Source organism: Suricata suricatta, chromosome 7 (genome assembly GCF_006229205.1).
Source record: "Suricata suricatta isolate VVHF042 chromosome 7, meerkat_22Aug2017_6uvM2_HiC, whole genome shotgun sequence".
Lineage (NCBI taxonomy): Eukaryota > Metazoa > Chordata > Mammalia > Carnivora > Herpestidae > Suricata > Suricata suricatta.
In genome coordinates this window covers 3,003,345-3,014,613 of record NC_043706.1, presented here as the reverse complement: position 1 = coordinate 3,014,613, position 11,269 = coordinate 3,003,345, and positions in this window count along the sequence as shown.

Sequence of the window (11,269 nt, the reverse complement as noted above, 5' to 3'; positions counted from 1 at the left end):
ATCACTATATACATAAAACAAACCCCTGCTGATGTATTTTGAGTGATGAATTATGTTTTTTGATCTTCTGTATTGTACCTCGTTTCTATTTTGATTTTCTGTTTTTGCTACCATGGAAATAATAATTTTTCTGGAAGTAACAAACAATGTAATCATTAGAAAAATGATGTGATCACCTGTGGTATATAAAGATCCTAAGCATCACAGTAAAGTGCAATCTTGCCACCATTCACTTTGTCTGTCTCCTTTCCTATAGGTATTGCGCCGACACCAACCCCCTACTCAGGGACCCTTAGACTCTGGTGCGTGGGCTGGTCCCCCGCAAAAAGTTGGGAATTTAAATGCAAAAATTAGAAGGCTCTATAAAAATAAGTGCAAAAAATCAATCAATGGAAAGCAGATACATATCAGAGAAAATCAACAAAGTACAAAAGCTGCTTTTTTGAAAAGAATGATAAAATAGTTATACCCTGAACAAGACTAATCAAAGAGACGATAGGATAAAACACAAAATACCAGCAGTAGGAATGAAATAGATGATATTCATATGTATCCTAAAAATATTTAAAGAACAAGAAAGGTATTATAAACATCTTTATGTCAATATATGAGAAGCAGTCAATGAAATGGATACATTCCTTGAAAAACACAATTTCAAACAACCGACACAAAATTCAATAGGAAATCTGAATTGACCTATTCCTCTTAAAGAGATTGAATTCACAATTTTAAAAGTCACTTATATAAACCTCCAGGTGTAGATAGATTCATTTGTAATTTCTTCTTTGCAAAGAGAGATGAAATCAATGCTACAGGAATCCTTTTAGAGAATAGAAAAAGAACATCTTTCAACTCATTATATGAGGCCAACGTAACTGTGATCTAGAACCTGAAAAGACATTATGAGAACAGCACATTCCAGGGCCAAAGTCTCTTATAAACAGAAGTGAAGCTCAAAACTGTTAACTACGATATTGGCGAATCAAATCAAGCATACTTTTTTAAAAAGCGAAAACATGACCAAATGGAATTTATTCTAGAAATTCAAGATTGGCTTTATGTTTTCATTTTTTTAATTAACATTTATTTTTGAGAACAGAGTATAAGCAGGGGAGGGGCAGAGAGAGACAGATGAAGACACAGATTCCGAAGCAGGCTTTAGGCTCTGAGCTGTCAGCACAGAGCCCCGTGTGGGGCTTAAACTCACAGACCATGAGATCATGACCTGGGGCAAAGTGAGAGGCTTAACCGACTGAGCCACACAGGCACCCCTTGGCTTAACATTTTTAAAATGTAATTTACCAAATCAATAAAATAAATGTGAGAACCAATGATCATCTTATTAGACATAGAAAAAGCATTTGATAAAATTCAATATCAATTCATGGTAGAAACTCAAAAAATGCCAAATAGAGGGGAATTTCTTTAGCCTAACTAAAACTGTAAAATAATACCTACAGTGAACCCAAGTTTGGGAACATGACCAAGATGTCTACATTATTTCTTTTACAAAACATGCTTCTGGAAGTAAAATCTAGTGCAATGAAACAAGGAAAGAATAATTGATATTAATACTGGGAAATAAAAACCTTCATTATTAGAAGATAACTTGATTACGAATGTACAAAGCTGAGAAGAATCTAAAAACTATTGGAGTTAGTTAAAGGAATTTCATTACTTACTACTTGTTACTATTCAGAAGGTTATTGCCTTTGTGGTCAATGTATAAAATATCAAACATGTGAATAATCTAGGAATAAAGAAGTGAAATATGAAATTTTCTAAATTCCATTTCAATCGCATCAGAACCATTACCTAGGAATAAGTCTGACAAAAGTGTGCAAGACAACATCAAAAACTATAAAACATTATTGGGATGAAATAAAGAAGACGTGAGGAAGTTCTGCACCAGGTTTGGACGTGGGATGACTCAGTAGTGCGAGGGTGTCAAATCACCTTACACTGATCCACAATGAAATCCGAATCAAAATCTCAGAAGGTATTTTTGTAGAAACTGGTTCTAAGCAAAGGAACTTGAAAAGTCAATATTGAAGAAGACAAACTAGACTAGAACGATTATGCCATCAGTTTACCAAACAGGTCCCAGGGAACTTTAGTCAAGCATGGGTGGGCTTTTTCGTAATGATACATTTTGATAGAATTAAACAAATCTTGACTTCCAATTTCACATGATAAATGCATTATAAAGAAGACTATTTCATGATAAACCTTCATGTGAAAGAAAAAACAACCCAGTTTCTAGAAGAAAACAGAGCAGAATATATTCATGGACTTGGGCTAGAGGAAAATTTCTCATATGGGACAATTTGAGTCATAAAATAAGAAGGTAATGAATTGGACACTTTAAATTAAGGATGTATTTGTTGCAAAAGACAACATGAAACAAACAAAAAAAGTAAACACACAAGCCTTGGAATGGGAGAAGGTATCTGGGATCTATATGTACATTCCACATGCATACCTGGATATACAATGTATATCTGGATATACAAAGAACCTCTACAAATCAATAAGAATAGAGAACTCAAACTGAAAATGGGCAGCAGGGTTGCCTGAGTGGCTTGGTCAGCTAAGTGTCCAACTTCAGCTCAGGTCATGATCTCACTGTTCATGGATTTTGAGCCCTGCGTCGGGCTCTGTGCTGACAGCTCAGAGTCTGGAAACTGCTTCAGAATCTGTGTCTCCCTCTCTTTCTGCCCCTCCCCCACTCATGTATTCTCTCACTCTCGCTCTCTCTCTCTGTTTCTTAAAAATGAATAAACATTAAAACAAAAAAAGAAAAAGAAAATGGGTAACAGACTTGGCAGACATTTTATTGAAAAGATTAGAAATAGTCAATAAGCATATGAAAAGGTATTCAATATAATTAGTCTTCAGAGGAATGCAAATCAAAACCAAAATTAGACAGCACGACATATCCATGGGAATGGCTAAAATTTTAAACTCTAACCAAGAAAACTGGTGGTAAGAGCATTTCACACTGCGAGTAAGAGTGTAAATTAGTATAACCACTTGGAAAAAATGTTTCACCATACCTACAAATGCCAAACAATATTTTTATGACCCAGGCATCACACTACTTGACCATGTAACCAACATAAATAACATGTGCGTGCATGTTCATAACAACATCATTTGTGATAGTCAAAATCTAAACCACCGAAGTGTACGGTCAGTGGCAGAATGGAGATGTGGAATAGTATACAGCCATTATAAAGAATAGCTACTGATAAACACAGTAACATGGCCAAGCCTCACAGATACGAAGTCACTCAGAAACAGACCTAGAAGAGTTCATACTTATAAGAAGTACAAACCAGCAAATATGTGATGGTAGAGTGCTTGTCCTTGGAGGGAGAGCACACGCTGACCAGGAGGAGACTAACGAGAGCCTTTGACACTGATCTTGATCATGGTGATTGTCACACAAGCACACATACAAGTGAAAACTGATCAAACTCTATACTTGTAAGATCTGTGCTCTTTACAGTATGTAAATTATACCCAAATTTAGAAAATGAGAAAAATTAAGGCAAATTAAGGATGGGTTAACTAAAACAAAAGCAGGAAGAATGCCTCCTTTAGCAGATGTGTGTGACAAGACGTGACAAAGGGTGAGGCACCTGGGCAGTCCATTAGGCATCTCTCTCTTGACTTGAGCTCAGGTCATGACTTCATGGTTTCATGGTCGTGAGATCAAGCCCCAGGTAGGGCTTCACGTTGGGCATAAAGCCTGCTTGGGATTCTCTCTCTCTTCCTCTCTCTCTCTCTCTCTCTCTCTCTCTCTCTCTCTCAAAAAAAAAAGTTACAACTTCAATAGCATCAAAAATGTCAACTTCCTAGCAGTAAATCTAGTAAAAGATGAGGAAGATATCTATACTGAAATCCTTTCATCTAGAAGAAGTGGGATAATATAAATACTTATCAATTTAAAAACAGTCAAGGGAATAGGAATGGGAGAACAAAGAACTTAATTGGCAAAACTGAAAGAATTGGAAGCAAAACTCAACTAAATAAATACTTTTTTTAATGGTTTTTATTTTTATTTTTGAGAGAAAGAGAGAGGCACTGCGAGCAGGGGAGGGTCAAAGAGAGAGGGAGACACAGAATCTGAAGCAGCTCCAGGCTCTGAGCCAGAGCCTGACATGGGGCTTGAACCCACAAACCATGAGATCATGACCTGAGCTGAAGCCAGTCAATTAACTGACCGAGCCACCCAGGCGCCCCTAAATACTTATCTCTAATGTTAGTAGACTACATATTTCAGTTATAAGACAGATGGTCATATGGGAAAAAAATTTACCCAAAACAATATGCTTTTTGTAAGACAAACAATTTAAACATGGCTTTTTAAAAAGAATTAAAGAATGGAAGACATAGAATAAAAAATAACAACAAAAAATAGACCAGAACCACTTTAATGATAATAATTTGAACTTGTAGCCTCAAAGAAAGAAGCATTATTAAACATAATGAGGCTATTTCATAACCTCCAGGGTCAACTTAGTAAGAAAATATTACAATCCTATATTTGTACACACATCATAACTTCAAAGTATAGCACTCAAAAGACTGACATAGCTAAATGAAAAAATACAATAATTCGTAATCATACTTTACTATTTCAACACTTTTATAGTGTTGAATAAATAACAAATGGGACTTAGAGAAAATTTTATCATGGAACATGAGGTAAAATTCAGTGAGGAAAGTTTAAGCCATTGGATTTCTCCTGCACCCAACTGCAGAACACCTCAGCCTTTGGGGTGCACGTGACACATCTCACAAGATCACGACAGGCAAGTCTCAAAAAACATCAGGAGACAGACATCAAGCAGCGTAGGTTCAGCACTGAATGATTAAATGAAAACCAACGTCAAGAACATCAACAAGGCGGGGTCCTGGGGCTCAGTCGTTAACTGTTGAACTTCAGCTCAGGCGATGATCTCATGATGATGATAATGAAACTCAGATCTATAACACCAGGGGCTTGAAGCTACAACAGTGCTGACCCTAACTGTTAGCTCCAAACCGACACATTAAAAGAGAAGAAAACTGAGGGGTGCCTGGGTGGCTCAGTTGGTTAAAGCTCTGGCTTTGGCTCAGGTCAGATCTCACGATTGTGGGTTCGAGCCCTGCATTGGGCTCTGTGCTGACGGCTAGCTCAGAACCTGGAGCCTGCTTCTGGTTCTGTGTCTCCTTCTCTCTCTGACCCTCCGCCTCTCATGCTCTGTCTCTCTCTGTATCAAAAATAAGTAAAACATTAAAAAAAATTTTAAAAATTAAAATTAAAGAGAAGAAAAATGAAAAGGTATCGACATAAGCTTTCATTCCAAGAACCTAGTTTTCACAATCCGGTAAATTAAACTTTTAAAAGTCAAAAGGAAAAAACATTAATAAGAGCAATAGTCACTGAAAAAGAAAAGAGAGGAAATTAATTGAACAAAAATTTGCTTCTTACATAGTAAAACTGTTACCTCAAATCAAGACTATTGTTTAATGTTTATTTATTATTGAGAGACAGAGCATGAACTGGGGAGGGGCAGAGAGAAAGGGAGACACAGAATCTGAAGCAGGCAGCAGATTCTGAGCTCTGAGCACAGAGCCTGACGCAGGGCTCAAACCCATGGACTGTGAGATCGTGACCTGAGCTGAATTCAGATGCTTAACCAACTGAGCCATTCACAAACTGTGTGATCATGACCAGAGCTGAAGTCAGACACCCAACTGACTGAGTCACCCAGGTGACGCCAGGCCAGAACCCACAAACCCACAAACAGCGAGATCATGACCTGAGCCAAAGTTGGTCATTCCAGATGCCCCTATTTCTCACAGTTCTTGAGGTCAGAAGTCCAAGGTCCAGGTGCAGGCTTGGTTTATCTGGAGACCTGTCTCTCTCTCTGGCTTACAGAGAGTCACTTTGTCCTCTGTGAAGATAGGGGTCATCTCTGTGGTCTCTTTGTGTCCAAATTTCTTCTTCCTGTAAGGGTACCAGTCAGACTAAATTAATGCCCATCCTAACAGCCTCATTTAAACTTAATTTCCTTTTTAAAGGCCCTGTCTCTAAATACAGTCACAATCTGAGGTATAAGGGCAGGGTGGAGTGGGGGAGGCGGTTATCTCCTCAGCATGTGAATCTGGGAGGGAACAGAATTCAGCCCATAACACCTTTTGACAAAGCAAGCAGTTTGCAAAAATGGCTTCCCTGTTGAAACCTTAAAACACTACAGCAGGAGCGATACCATACACAAACTCGCTCAGGAAACAGAAAAAGGAAAAACACTCCTAACTCTCTTGATGAGGCCAGAATAATCTTCATACTAAACACTAGCAAGAGTATTTCCAGAGAGAAAGTTACAGGTCAATCTATGTGTTGAACATTGTAGATGCAAAACTCCTAAATAGAATGACAGCAGTCTGACCCAGCAACACCAGTAATCCGGTAATGATAGAACAGTTGAAAGTGAAGAGGCAATGTTTGTCTTAGTAATACAAAATTTGTGTGCTATAAAAATCAATCACTTTAAATGTATCACAAAAGGTAAGAGGAAAAAATCAAATGATCATAGCATTTGACAAAATTCAACACCACTCATTAAAAACTTTCACCAGCCTAGGAATGGAAAGGAGATGTCTTAATCCCATAATGCATATATACAAAATCCTACATCTAACATCCTGATTATGATAAATATTTACACTTTCTCCCAGATACTGGGACCAAGAGGTATGGTCACTATCACCACTGCTATTCAAAGTTGTATTGTGATCTTAGCTCATAAAATAAGTTAAGACCCACAAAGAACGAAAAGATACTAGGCTTGGAAATGAAGAAATAAGACTGTCATCATTTGCAGATGATACAATTAGATGCCTGGAATATTCCCCAAATCTACAAATTATTAGAATTAATAAGTAAAAATAGCAACTTTGCTGGATACAAAACCCAAGGTTCAAATACATGTCATACTCATATACACTGGCAAAAGAAGACAATTTTTACAATGTCATTTATAAAAGCAAGAAAACTATGAATAACCTAATAATAATGTAGTAATAAATGTAATTAAAAAGTACAAGATTCCTATATTAGTAGCTCCAAATTGTGGTGCAGAGAATTTTTTAAATTATCTAAATGAAAGGACATACCATATTCATAGATTGAAAGACAGACTAAATGTATTTGAAACAAAATATCCAAATAGGACTTTTAATAGAATTGACAAACTATCTCTAAGATGTAACTGCAGGAGCTCCTCGTAGCTCAGTTAAGCATCTGACTTTGGCTCAGGTCATGATCTTGCTGCCTGTGGGTTCGAGCCCCACATCAGACTCTGGGCTGAGAACACAGAGCCTGCAGCTGCTTCAGATTCTGTGTCTCCCTCTCTCTCTGCCCCTCCCCTGCTAACGCTCTGTCTCTTTCTCTCTCAAAAATAAATGCTTAAACAATTTTAAGGAAATGTAGATTACTTTCTGACTGTTCTGTGTTCTTAGAGTCTGCTTTTGTCTATTTGATACCCATTAATCACAGGACTAAATTAACCCCCGAGTTTTTGACATCTCCTCCTATCCAGAGCCCTAAACCACCTCCTTTATCTAATGCTCACACACCAAGCCAATATCTCCCTGCCCTGAATCAAGCCAGGGCCAGGGGCCGACAACTAGGAACAGCCCCGACACCCCTAACGCTCACTGAAATTATCCAAATTAGTCAATCCTAAACTATGCAGTCTGACCTGCCCTTCCCTTCCTGTGGAAATCCCAATAAAGACTGTGGCTTATGCCTTCCCCTGGTCTGGTCTGCTCTGTGACCCAGGTGCCTCCCCTGTGGCCTCGTGTGATTTCTAGTTCCTGGGGAGACTCAAAACTGTTTCTAGGGGACCTGAGTAGCACTAACGTTTTCTTGCTGTGGCATCGACCTCTCCTGTCTGACACCAGGGCACAAATCCCTGGCTGACTTGCTTTCTGCCATGACAAGTGGCTTTCGTGCTAAATTTTGGGAACGGCCGCCCAGGGAAGTACCCGGTGTTGCAGAAGCCTCCAGAGTTTTGCCCTTCAGATGCCTGAAACCAACCATTCCAGGGACAGCATCTGAAATTCCCACTTTCTCAACCATAGAGATGATCACAGGCTCTGTGGGAGACCGTTTCCCGCCAGGTTGGATCCGCGCTGGCAGCGCCCTCCTCCCCTCTCCTCCAAACTGCGTAGGGTTCTGTATTCTCCATTATCTCCATTCGCTTAAAATAGCTTTCAAAGTAAATCTTTCTGGACGTACAATACAATGTACTGGGAGGAAAATACGTGAGCTGTCGTGACGTCTTCACAAAGTGCACACCCGTGTGTCCAGGGCCCAGATGGCAGCCCACCGTTCTCGGCACCCCAGGAAGGCCGTCCCCACGGACTCTCCCACTCAGCACCCCCTTTGACCATCATCTTTCTGATTTCTAACACCACAAATGTCTATAGGCACGCAGACCTCATGATTACCTCATCTCGTATCGCTTTAACACGATGTGAGTTCTTTTCCAATTGGTGTGTAGTTGAAATTCACGTATTCTCCTTGCACCCCTATTCCTTACTGGAAAACCAATTATTTATCCTTCCTCATGATGCTAGACTTTGGATTGGTTCCAGTTTGGGACTAAAATGGCTAAAATGGTTTTGTTCCCTGCAGCTGCACTCCAGTTCACTTCTTTTGTCTGAATGCATTGTCACACCCTCCCCTCTCCAGTCACTCATGTTAATGGAAAGAAAAATAAAAAAGTTGAAACTGTTAAGGGTCTCTGTTACTTTTACTCTAAGTAAAAAAATTTTTTTAATTAAATTCAGTTCACATTAATTGCAGCTCTTTTTTTTTTTTTTTTTTGGCTGAGGTTTTTGAAAACATGAAACGTTTCTGTTTTTTCTTAGGTATTTGACTTCCTTCAAACTAGAGTTCCAAAGAGATTTACTTAAAATGTTACAGGTTTGTTAAAAAAAAAAAAACTGTGGACCAAATAAAAGTATAACAAATTATGACAACATCTATATCACAACTTATGTTTGGTTTAAATCTGCACTTAGTCGTAAGTTGACGTGATTTTTAAAGGATGATTATGTGATTGATACTCAGTTTGACACGAAAGGCAGGTCAAATAACAGACTGTTGTTCAGTTAGACGCGGACTCGGCTCCTTTACCCAAAACCGGCCTTAATACTCCCTTCAGAGCAGACTCCCTCCATCAAACCAGGAGTTTCCTGGAACTGCTTTTCTCTGTTAGGAGAGGAATCTCTCTTGTGTCCCTCCCACTCCTCCCCGCTTCCCTCCACCTCCCTCCTCCTGTCTGTTTACTTATTTATTTTTGTCTCAAAAAGGGACATTTGTTCAAAGAGAAAAGACCAAAAACTAGCAAGATGTCCATCCCTGTCTTCCTCCCCTCCCCTCCTCTCCCCTCCCCTCCCTTCTCCTTCTTCCCCCCCCCTCCCCACCTCTCCTCTCCCCTGCTCCCATCAGTCCCCCACCACTAACCCCTGGCTACTGCTGGGGAGCAGGACAGGCCCTCTCACATGAGGTCCGTAACACTGAGGGGCATCTCCTCGATGAGGTGTTGTAGGAGATCTGGGTGTCCCTGAAAGTCCCCTCATCTTCTTCTGTCACCATGAAAATAGCCACAGTCTATGGCCACAGGGTCCTCCACGACCGGTTCTGTGGCTGCAGCCGCCACCGTGCACACTTCAGTCCTCCTGTTTAGATGGCCTGATAGATCCTTCTGTCTTTAAGCTGGAATCTCCTTCCTCCTCCCCCACCCATGTCCTCCTCCCCCCTCTCCTTGTTCTTCCTCTCTAAAAGTTAGATTAAGACCTTCTAAGCAGAATAGATAAAATCCGCTTCAAGACTTGGGAGAACACCGTGACAGAGAAACTAAGAACTAAAGGTAAGAGGGAAAACAAAGCGTGCCGGTGTTCATTAAATCTAGACAGAAATAGCCCCGGCCTCTGCCCAGTGTCAAAGCAGAGTGAGACTACAGGCTTAGTAGTCTGCTGGCGAGGGGCTGCTATACTCTGAGCGCCCTCTGCCTGGTCACAAAGCCGAGGAAGCAGCCCCTACCTGCAGCCTGTGTGTGACCTGCCTGGAGACCATCTAGAACTCACCTGGAACCCACTCTAGAGCTTGGCTGGAACCCGCCTGGAGCCCACAAAGCCCACGTGGAACCCGCCTGGAGCCCTCATGAAACCCACCTGGAACCCGCCTGGAACCCACCTGGAACCCGCCTGGAACCCAACTGGAGCCCGCGTGCGTGGAACCTGCCTGTAGCCCATGTGGAACTCACCTGGAACCCTCCTGACACCCGCTAGGAACCTGCGTGGAACCTGCGTGGAACCCGCCTGGACATGGGCCACCTGGAACCCCCCCGGAGCCTGTGTGATCTGCCTGGAGCCTGCGTGGATCCCACATGGAGCCCTCCTGGAACTCGCCTGGAGCCCACCTGGAACCCACGTGGAACCCGCCTGGAGACCACCTGAAACACACCTGGAACATGCATGGAACCCGCGTGGAGCCCACATGGAACCCGAGTGGAACCCACCTCGCGTGGGTTCATCCAGGGAGGAGCGTGGGCTCCGCAGCACGAGCGTCAGGGGGAGGAGACGGTTAGGCCCCTGAGTCCTGGGCGCGGGCGGGTTTGGCGCCGGTGGGGGGGTGGGAACTGCGCTTGGAAGCCCGTGCGCCCGGCCGGCCCCCGAGCTGCCGGGGTCACTGAACTCACCCGGGACTGCTGGTGGCACCGGTGCTCCCGGGTCCCGGGGGAAGGGGGGTGGTAGCGCGTCCACGGAGCTCCGGAGGGATCGGAGGGATCGTGCGCGTCGCCGCCCCCGCCCACGGGTAGTCGTGGCCGAGTGGTCAAGGCGACGGGAGAGAAATCCGTTGGGGTGTCCCGCGCAGGTTCGAGTCCTACCGACTACGGCACGTGTTTCTGCGCCCCTGGAGAGCGCTCAGTGGTCGTTCCCACCACCGTGAGGCGGGCCTAGGTGACGAGTGCCCCCCGCTCCGTCCTCTCGCTGCCTCCGACTTCCCGTCGTGCGGCGAACTTTTTAAAAAATTGCCTTCACAGGCAAAACCCCGCAAATCCACCGAGCAAGCTGTCCTCCGCGGCGACGCCGCCGGTTGGCTCTCTGAGCCCGCGCCCGGGTTTTGTCCTGCGCTTGGCGCCCGGTGGCGGGGGCGCACGGTCCCGGTGCCCCGCGCACCCAGAGCCCTGCCAGGCGGCTG